The 10,948-nt window shown below is 38.4% G+C and overlaps 1 long non-coding RNA gene across 1 annotated transcript in view; it reads right to left on the bottom strand.

The window, feature by feature from the left end:
• The window catches only part of LOC107183287, a 14,535-nt gene extending 4,626 nt beyond the window's left edge, over nucleotides 1-9,909 (bottom strand). The window contains exons 1-2 of the long non-coding RNA XR_001514070.1: nucleotides 9,816-9,909; nucleotides 4,393-4,396 (exon numbers count right to left, since the gene is read on the bottom strand). This is a non-coding gene — a long non-coding RNA (uncharacterized LOC107183287). The remainder of the gene's footprint in view (nucleotides 1-4,392; nucleotides 4,397-9,815) is intronic.
• Between the last annotated feature and the right edge of the window lie 1,039 nt (nucleotides 9,910-10,948).

The following is a 10,948-nucleotide window of genomic DNA, read 5'->3' as shown; positions in this document are numbered from 1 at the left end:
ATGGATTCATAAAGTATACAGTATAGGGTTATGTATGGAATAGCATATCGGGTAAATGGCCTCCACAGCTTTGCTGGCACATGCACACTCTTTTGTTGAAATTTTCCATGACTGTTTTGCATAAATGTGGCTGAATTTTGATGAGGCTCATTTTAATCTTGATGGCTTGGTTAATCGACAAAATTGTCACATTTGGGGTTCATAAAATCCACAAGTGATTGTTGAGAAACAAATGCATCCACAACATGTCACTGTGGTGTGGATTTTGGTCTGGAGGCATCATCGGACCATTCTTCTTTGAAAATGCGGCTGCTCAGGCAATAACAGTTAATGGTGCTCGCTATGGTGACATGATAATCCAGATTCCTATTCCACACATAACCCTATACTGTATCCTTTATGAATCAATTAAAAATTGTAATTTTTTAATTATAAACCTGTGTTTTCTATCAAAATTACTTCTTGCGTGAATTTTGGGACACCCTTTATAATTGTAACTTTGTAGCCTTGAGTGGAGCCCACAGCTGGCCAGGGCAGGCAGGAAGCTTGGCTTCCTTCATCACCAGGGGCAACCTAAGCCTACTGTTTGCTCCAGCTCTGTGGCCTGCCGCCATCTTGATTGGGTTTATTTGCATACTCGCTCCTGATTGGCTGGTGGGCATTGCTTGTGGATGTTGCTTGTGGGCATGGCTTGTGAGTGTAGCAGAGATATGGTCAATTTCTATATTTTATTAGATAAGATAATGAACTCTCAGAAAGGGAAACTAAACAAGCAATCCGATTTACCATTGCAACAAAAAAGTTAAGATATTTAGTAATAAACTTAAGGAGATAAGAGATCTGTACTTGTAATCCTATATAATAAGAGAGGAATATGCTAATTATCCAGGATGCCCTCACAGGTAATGTCACACAGCAGCTGGCGAGAGTGGCTGCTTGCTGCACGAGGCTGGACATGTGAGGCTGCATCAAATAAAATAAAATGTGTTCACATGCTGAAGACGACAGGGTTCAAGGAGGAAGGGCTCCAGTTGTGTTTTCTCACACCCAGCTAGGAGGACTCCTGAGGCTGCCCTCCCTCTAAGCCCTGAGGATGGGTGTTCCACTCCAGCCCGGGAACCCTGAAAGACCTGCTCTTCCTGGGAGTCCTGCACAGAGGGCACTCTCCCTGGGAACTCAGAAATCTGCCTCCCGGGGTGACTGCACAGCAGCCAGGCCTGGCGAGCCACAGAGAGTGTGACCTATGCAGCTGCCATAGTTGAAGTCACCCTTGGTGGAGGACTGGGGTAGTGGGGATCAGAGTCAGCCATGTCAGCAATAGAACCCCAGCTCCCCACCGAATGACTAGAGCACTCCATGGTCCTTGGTCACTTCCTGAGCAGCAGTCAGCCCGGACCAGGGATCAAACCCAAAACCTAAGTAGGTGCCCTGACAGAATGGAACCCAAAGCTTTGCTGTGGCAGAGGAGCTCCAGCCCACAAAAGGGTCCAGGGAACACCAGAGGGGTTTTGTTGAGGAGCTCTGACAGGCAGCGCACAGTGCAGTGGGTTAGAAACTCCTCCTGATACAGCAAGGGTGCAGGTTGGATCCTGGTCAGGGCACAGACAAGAAGCAACCAAAGACAGCATAATAAGTGGAACAACACACTAATGTTTCTCTCGCTCCCTTCCTCTCTCTAAAGTAATCAATCAATAAAAATTAAAATAAAAAATAAACCCTTGCCCTAGCCGGTTTGGCTTGGTGGATAGAGCGTCAGCTTGTGGACTGAAGGGTCCCAGGTTCGACTCTGGTCAAGGGCATGTACCTTGGTTTTGGGCACATCCCCAGTAGGGGGTGTGCAGGAGGCAGCTGATCAATGTTTCTCTCTCATCGATGTTTCTAACTCTCTATCCCTCTCCCGTCCTCTCTGTAAAAAAATCAATGAAAATATTTAAAAAATAAAAAATAAACCCTTTGGCCCTAACTGGTTTGGCTCAGTGGATAGAGCGTTAGTCTGTGGATTGAGGGGTCCTAGGTTTGATTCCAGTCCAGGGCATGTACCTTGTTTGCAGGCACATCCCTAGTGAGGGTATGCAGGAGGAAGCTGATTGATCTTTCTCTCTCACTGATGTTTCTAACTCTCTATCCCTCTCCCTTCCTCTCTCTAAAAAATCAATAAAATATATTTTAAAAAATAAAAATAAACCCTCTGGCTTGAAGAGTTGCTAAAACAGTTAGAAAGCAAAGTCCCATCCCTTCCCATTCATTTAAGAAATACTTCATAAGCTCCTTCAATAATCACACTGGGAATGGGTGTTTGTTTGTTTTAGTGAATCCTAACCTGAGGACATTTTTGTATTGATTTTTTTTTTTATAGAGAGTGGAAGGGAGGGAGAAAGACAGAAACTAATATGAAAGACATCAATTGGTTGCCTCTTGCTGAATCCCCAACCAGGGCCCTGGATTAAGCCTGCAATCCAGGTATGTGCCCTTGATCGGTACCCTTCAGTTCGCCTGCAGAAGCACTATCCACTGAACCAAACAAGCATTTTTTTTTTCTTTTTAAGTCCTCCTCTAAAGATATGTTCTTTTCATTGATTCTAGAGAGAGAAGAAGGGAGAGGGAACGAGAAAGAGAAACTTTGATCAGTTGCCCAAGCAATCTGACAGGGATGGAACCCACAACCTGTGTATGTGCCTCACCTGGAATCGAACCCACGACCCTTTGGTGCATGGGAGGGCACTCTAACTACTGATCTACACTGACCAGGGTCTGAAGGTACATTAATTTTTTTTTTTTTTTTCAGATCTGCCCTGGCCAGTTGGCTTAATTGGTTGGAGTCTAAACCTGTACACCAAAGGATTTCCTGTTGGATTCTAGGTTAGGGCACATACTTAAGTTTAGGTTAGATCCCACTGGGTCAGCAGGTGCAGAAGCAGCCTACTGGTATTTCTCTGTCACATGGATGTTTATCTCTCTAAAAATCAATTTTCAAAACATCCTCAAGTGAGAATATATATATATATTCAGATCTAAAATTTTATTTGGTTGTTTTTTAAATTTTATTTTTCATTTACAGTTCATATTCAATATCTTATCCTATATAATAAAACCGTAATATGCAAATAGACCAAAATGTGGAATGACTGGTCGCTATGAACTGATCACCAGGGGGCAGGTGTTCAATGTAGGAGCTGCCCCCTGGTGGTCAGTGGACTCCTACAGGGAGAGTGCTGCTGAGCCAGAAGCTGGGCTCACAGCTGGCCAGTGCAGCGGAGGTGGCGGGAACCTCCATGGCAGCACTAAGGTGCAGCGAGGTGATCAGTAGGGAGCAGCAAGCAGGCGGGTAGTAAGAAGCAAGGGGTCCCCGACTGTGAGAGGTCACAGGCCGGGCTGAGGGACCACACCCCTACCCCCCGTGCACGAATTTCATGCCACCATACTCAAAACAGCCTGGTACTGTCACAAGAACAATTATATAGACAAATGGAACAGAACAGAAAACCCAGAAATCCACCCAAGCCATTATGTTAAATTAATATTTGACAAAGGAATCAAGAGCATACGATGGAATTGGGAGATTCTCTTCAGTAAATTGTGGGGGGAAATTGGATAGATCCACTAAAAAAAATGACACTAGACCACCAACTTACACCATACACAAAAATAAACTCAAAATGAATAAAAGACTTAAGTAATACATGAAACCATAAAAATCCTAGAAGAAAACTTTGGGTACAAAATCTCAGACATCTCTCATAGCAATATGTTTACAGGTGCATCTCCTAGTACAATGAAATGAAGGAGAAAATAAACAAATCAGGCTACATCAGTATATAAAGCTTAAGGAGAGCAAAAGAAACCATCAACAAAATATCAAGAGAGCCCAATTCATCAGGGAATATATTTGCCAATGATACGCCCAATAAGGGGTTAACTCCCAAAATTCATATGGAACTCATATATCTTAACAAAAGGAAGGTGAATAATCCAATTAAAAAATATGTAAAGGGCCAGTCGGAGTGGCTCAGTGGATCAGCATTAACCTATGAATCAGGAGGTCACATGCCTGAGTAGCAAGCTCGATCCCCTGTGTGGGGCGTGCAAGAGGCAGCCAATCAATGATTCCCACTACGTAACTGATGTTTCTATCTCTCTCTCCTTCTCCTTTCCACTCTGAAATCAATAAAAATATATTTTTAAAAATGGGCAAAAGACATAGAGAGTTCTCCAAAGTGGATATACAGAAGATCAGAAGGCATATAAAAAAATGCTCAAAGTCACTAATCATACAAGAGATGCAAAATAAAATGACAATGAAGTATCACCTCACACCTGCCAGAATGGCTCTCATCAACAAATCAACAAACAACATGTGTTGATGAAGATGTGGGGAAAAAGGAACCCTTGTACACTGCTGGTGGGAATACGGACTGGTGCAACCTTTGTGGAAAACAGTTTGGAGTTTCCTCAAAAAATTAAAAATGGAGCTCTCATTTGACCCAGTGGTTCCACTTCTAGGAATATATTCAAATAATTCAGATTTAAATGCCATTTAACAAAAAAAATGAGTTCACGTGTCACCTCTGACACGCGTGTCATAGGTTCGCCATCACTGATCTAGAGAGCATTATGCTAAACGAAATAAGCCAGTTAGAGAAAAATAAGTATCACATGACCTCACTCATATGTGGTATCTAATGTACAACATATACAGGTGAACAAAAATAGACACAGAGACATAGAAACATGGAACATCATCAAACCTCAGAGGGAAGGCAGAGGAGGGGGCGAACAAGATCAACCAAGGAACTCACATGGGTATACACATAACCCATTGACAATAGGGTGGTGAAGGCTGGGGGGGGGGGCATGGGAGAGGTCAATTGTGTAAAAGGGGGACATATGTAATACTTTCAACAATAAAGATTTTTTTAAATAGAGATATGCATAGCCATAAAAACGAATTTTAACCCTTGCAATCATATTTGGATTACACCCAATATAGGAATACCCAAGATCATAAAAAATCTCTTCATGATCTTAAAGGGAGAGATTAACAGCAATAAAGTCATAGTAGTGGACATCAACACCCCACTGACACCATTGGATACATAGCCCAGACAAAATATCAACAAGGAAACAGTGTCCTTAAATGACACACTAGATCAGATGAATCTAACTGATATTTACAGAACATTTCTCCCCAAAAGAAACAGAATATATATTCTTCTCAAGTGCACATGGAACATTCTTAAAAATAGACAACACATTAGAACACAAAAGAAGCCTATACAAATTCAAGAAGATTGGTATAATACCAAGTATCTTCTCAGATCACAATGGCATGAAGTTAGAAATCAACTACAATTTAAAAAGAAACTCAAACATACGCAAATACATGGAGTCTAAATAGCATGTTATTAAACAATGAATGGGTTGCCAATGAAATCAAGCAATAAATAAAAACTTCTTGGAAACAAATAAAAATGAACATTAAACCACACAAAACCTATGGGACACAGTGAAAGAAGTCCTGAAGGGAAGTTCATAGAATTATAAGCTTACCTCAAACAAACAAACAAACAAAACATAGGAAAAAGCACTAATAAACTATCTAACCTTACATCTAAATGAATTAAAAAGAGAACAGCAAGAAAAGCTCAGAGGAAGTATAAGGAAGCAAATTATAAAGATCAGAGCAGAAATAAATGATGGAGAGTATTAAAAACAGTATAAAAATCAATGAATCAAAGAGCTGGTTCTTTGAAAAGATAAACAAGATTGACATACCGCTAGCTAGGTTCATCAAGAAAAAAAGAGAGAGAACCAAAGTAAATAAAATCAGAAGCAAAAATGGCGATATAACAACAGACACCACAGAAATATAAGGATCCAAAGCAGATACTACGAACAACTAAATTCCAACAAACTGGACAACCTGGGCGAAATGGAAAAATTCCTGGAAACACAATCTTCCAAAATTCAATGAGGAAAAATCAGAAAAACTGAGTAAGACAGTAACAACTGTTGAAATTGAAGCAGTAATTAAATAACTTCTAGCAAACAAAAATTTTGGACCTGATGGATTTTCAGGAGAATTTTGCCAAACATTCAAAGAAGAACTGACACCTATTTTCCTCAAACTATTTTAAATAATTCAAGAGGAAGGAACACTTCCAAGCTCTTTTTATGAAGCCAGGATTATCTTAATTCGAAAAGCAGATAAAGACACTATAAAGAAAGAAATTTACAGGCCAATATCCCTAATAATCAAAGATGACAAAGTCCTCAACAAAATACTAGCAAATGAGATCTGGCAATATATTAAAATGATCATACGTCATGATTAAGTGGGATTTATTCTGTGAATGCAAGGCTGGTACAATATCTGCAAATCAATAATTGTGATATACCACATAAACAAATTGAAAGATAAAAATCATATGATTATCCCTGACCGGTTTGGCTCAGTGGATAGAGCGTCGGCCTGCAGACTCAAGGGTCCCGGGTTTGATTCTGGTCAAGGGCATGTACCTTGGTTGCGGACACATCCTCAGTGAGGAGTGTGCAGGAGGCAGCTGATCAATGTTTCTCTTTCATCGATGTTTCTCACTCTCTATCCCTCTCCCTTCTTCTCTGTAAAAGAATCAATAAAATATATTTTAAATAAAAAATTAAATAAATAATCATATTATCATATCAATAGAGGCAGAAAAAGAATTTGACAAAATCCAGCATCCTTTTTGATAAAAACTCTCAGGAAAGTGGGAATAGAGGGATCATATATCAACATAATAAAGGCCATATGTGAAAAACCTACAGCCAACATAATACTCAATGGTCAACAATTAAGAATGTTTTCCTTAATAACAGGAATGAGACAAGTGTGTCCACTTTCTCCACCCTAATTCAATATAGTACTGGAAGTCCTAGCCACAGCAATGAAACAAGAAAAAATAATAAGAGGCATACAAATTAGAAAGGAGGAAATTAAACTGTTGTTATTCACAGATGATGTAATATTTTACATAGAAAACCCTAAAGACTCCATTAGGAAACTATTAGACTTAATAAAAAAATGTGGCAATGTAGCAGGATACAAAATCAACACCCAGAAATTGATGGCATTTTCATAGACCAATAATGAACTCTCAGAAAGAGAAACCAAAGAAACAATGCCATTTACCATTGCAACAACAACAAAAAAACTAAGATGCATAGGAAAAAAACTTAACCAAGGAGATAAAAGACTTGTATTTGGAAAATTTAGGGTATTAAAAAAAAAGAAATAGAAGAAGGTACAAAAAAAGGAAACATAGACCATTTTCATGGATTGGATGAATTAACATCATTAAAATGTATATACTTCCCAAAGCAACCTATAGATTTATTGCAATCCCTATTAAAATGCCAAAGACATACTTCACAGAACTAGAATACTCCAAAAATATATGTTGAAGCATAAAATTCCTTGAATAGCTGCAGCAAACTTTGGAAAGAAGAATAAAGTAGCAGGGATCACAATACCAGATATCAAATTATATTGCAAAACCATTATAACCAAAACAGACTTTTACTGGCAAAAGTACAGGCACATAGACCAATGGATCAGAACAGAAACCCCAGAAATTGATCCACACCATTACTGCCAATTAATATTAGACAAAGGAGGTAAGAACATACAAGGGAGTAAAGACAGCCTCTTCAACAAATAGTTTTGAGAAAACTGGTCTGACACATGCAAAAAGATGAAACTAGATCACCAAATACAAGAATAAACCATATACAAGAATAAACTCCCAATTAATTAAAGACTTAAAGTAAGACAAGAAACCATAAAAATATCAGAAGAAAATATAAGCAGTAAAATCTCAGACATCTCTCAGAGCAGAATTTTTGCTGATACATTTCCTAGGGCAAATGAAGTACAGGAGAAAATAAATAAATATTAATACATCAAAATAAGAAGCTTCTGCACAGAAAAATAAACCACCATCAAAATTAAAAGGGAACCCACTGTATGGAAGAACATATTATCCAAAGATACATCTGATAAGAGGTTAATCTCCAAAATATATAAAGCACTTATACCACTCAACTAAAGGAAGACAAACAATCAAATTAAAAAATTAGCAGAAGACCTGAATAGACATTTCTCCCAAGAGGACATGCAAATTGCCAAGAGACATATGAAGACATGCTGAAAGGTTGTAATCATCAGATAAATGCAAATTAAAACCACAATGAATATCACCTTACACCGGTCAGAATGGCTATCATCAACAAATCAACACACAAGTCCTGGTGAGAATGCAGGGAAAGGGAACACTAGTTCATTGCTGGTGGGAATGCAGACTGGTGCACCCACTATGGAAAACAGTATGGAGTTTCCTCAAAAAATTAAAAATGGAACTTCTATTTGACTCAGCAATGCCACTTCTCAGAATATATCCTAAAAATCCTGAAACACCAATCAGAAAGAATATATGCATCCCTATGTTAATCACAGCATTATTTACAATAGCTAAGATTTGGAAACAACCCAAGTGCCCATCAGGAGGTTAATGGATAAAAAAGCTGTGAAACATTTACACAATGGAATACTATGCAACTTAAAATAAAAGGAGGGATCTTTTGCCCTTTGGAACAGCATATATGGTCCTGGGGATTATTTTGCTAGTGAATTAAGAGAATCTGAGAAAGATAAATATCATATTATTTCACTTATTTGTGAAATTTAATGAGCAAAATGAATTAACCAATACAAGAAGACTCAAAGCATGGAGGCATGGAACAGACTGACATACTTTGATGTAGGGGTGGGGGATGGGTAGAGATAAACCAAGGAACATTTATTTTATTTTATTTAGCTTCTGGAGTATATTTGAAACATTGAATGTACAAAATGGAATCCAGTTATATGAAGAGGGGTTAATTCACAGATTGATGAAAGGAACCTATAATAACTGTTAGGAGTATGGTTCTTTTTTAATGTAAATTCTTTATTGCTGACATACTTACATGTGTATCATTTTCCCCCCATTGACCTCTCCCAGGCTATTCCCATCCCTATAGTAGATGCCCTCGCCCCCCTACTATCTGTATCCATTGGTTATGTTTATATGTATTCATACAAGTCCTTTGGTTGATTGCTTACTTCCCTGCCCCCATCCTCCCTTGCCTTCCCCTGAGATTTGATTGTTCAATGTTTCTATGTCTCTGGATCTATTTTTGTTCAGAAGTATACATTGTTCATTATATTCCACAAATGAGTGATATCATGTGATATTTATCATTCACCAACTGACTTATTTCACTTTGCATAATGCTCTCCAGGTCGTTCCCTACTGTAATGGATGAGTAGGCAAAAGTTTCTGCTGTTTCTGATTTCCTGGGATATATTCCTAGAAGTAGGATTACTGGGTAAAATGAAAGTTCCATTTTTAATTTTTTGAGGAAACTACATACTGTTTTCCATAGTGGTTACGTCAATCTGCATTCCGACAAGCAGTGTATGAGGGTTCCTTTTTCTCCACATCCTCTCAAGCACTTCTCATTTGTTGATTTGTTGATGATAGCCATTCTGACAGGTGTGAGATGGTCCTCATTGGCATTTTGATTGCATCTCTCAGATAATTAATGACTTTGAGCATTTTTTCATATGTTTCTTGGCCTTCTGTATGTCTATTTTTGAGAAGTGTCTATTTAGGTCCTTTGACTATTTTATTAAAAATATATTTTTTAATTAATTTTGTCTAAAGTTTTACATATGTCTCCTTATTCCCCAATTGACCCCCTCCCCCATCCCTACCCAGCCAGGGCAAGCCCCCAACACCCAGTGTCTCTGTCCATTGGCTATGCTAATATGCATGCATATAAGTGCTTTGGATGCTCTCTAACCACCCCTCCCTTACCATTTGTCTCTAGATCTATCTACTATTGTTCATCAAATTATGTTGATCATTATATCCCACATATGAGTGAGATCATGTGATATTTATCTTTCTCTGACTGGCTTACTTCGCATAGCATAATGCTCTCCAGTTCCATCCATGCTGTTGCAAATGGTAAAAGTTCCTTCTTTTTTATAGCAGCATAGTATTCCATTGAGTAGGTGTACCACAGTTTTTTAATCCACTCATCTGCTGATGGGTACTTAGGCTCTTTCCAAATCTTTGCTATTGTAAATTGTGCTGCTATGAATATAGGAGTGCATATATCCTTTCTGATTGGTGTTTCTGGTTTCTTCGGATACAGTCATAAAAATGGGATTACTGGCTGCACCAGTCTGCATTCCCACCAGCAATGCAAGAGGGCTCCTTTTTCTCCACATCCTCACCAGCACTTGCCCTTTGTTGATTTGTTGATGATAGCCATTCTGACAGGTGTGAGATGACATCTAATTGTTGTTTTGATTTTCATCTCTCGAATTATTAGTGACTTTGAGCATGTTTTCATATGTCTCTGGGCCTTCTGTAGTCCTCTTTTGAAAAGTGTCTATTTAGATACATTTACCATTTTTTGATTGGATGGTTTATCTTCCTTTTGTTTAGTTGTATGAGTTCTCTTTAAATTTGGAAGATGGCATACTTATTGGAAATATCACTGGCAAATATGTTCTCCCATGCAGTGGGTTTTCTTGTTGTTTTGTTAATGGTTCCTTTTGCTGTGTAGAAACTTTCTATTTTGATGTAGTCCCATTTGTTTATTTTCTCCTTAGTCTCCATTGCCCTATGAGCTGTGTCTGTAAAGATAGTGGTACAACATATGTCTGCTATATTGCTGCCTATGGAGTCTTGTAGGATTTTTATGGTTTCCTGTCTTACATTCAAGTCCTTTAGCCATTTTGAGTTTGTTTTTGTGCATGTGTAAGTTGGTGACCAAGTTTAATTTTTTGCATATATCTGTCCAAATTTCACAACACCATTTATTTAAGAGACTGTTTTGCCTCCATTGTATGCTCTTG

This window comes from Myotis davidii, unplaced genomic scaffold, assembly GCF_000327345.1.
Source record: "Myotis davidii unplaced genomic scaffold, ASM32734v1 scaffold1781, whole genome shotgun sequence".
NCBI lineage: Eukaryota > Metazoa > Chordata > Mammalia > Chiroptera > Vespertilionidae > Myotis > Myotis davidii.
Note: the sequence above shows the minus strand (reverse complement) of the source record. Positions and strands in the feature narration are given on the sequence as shown.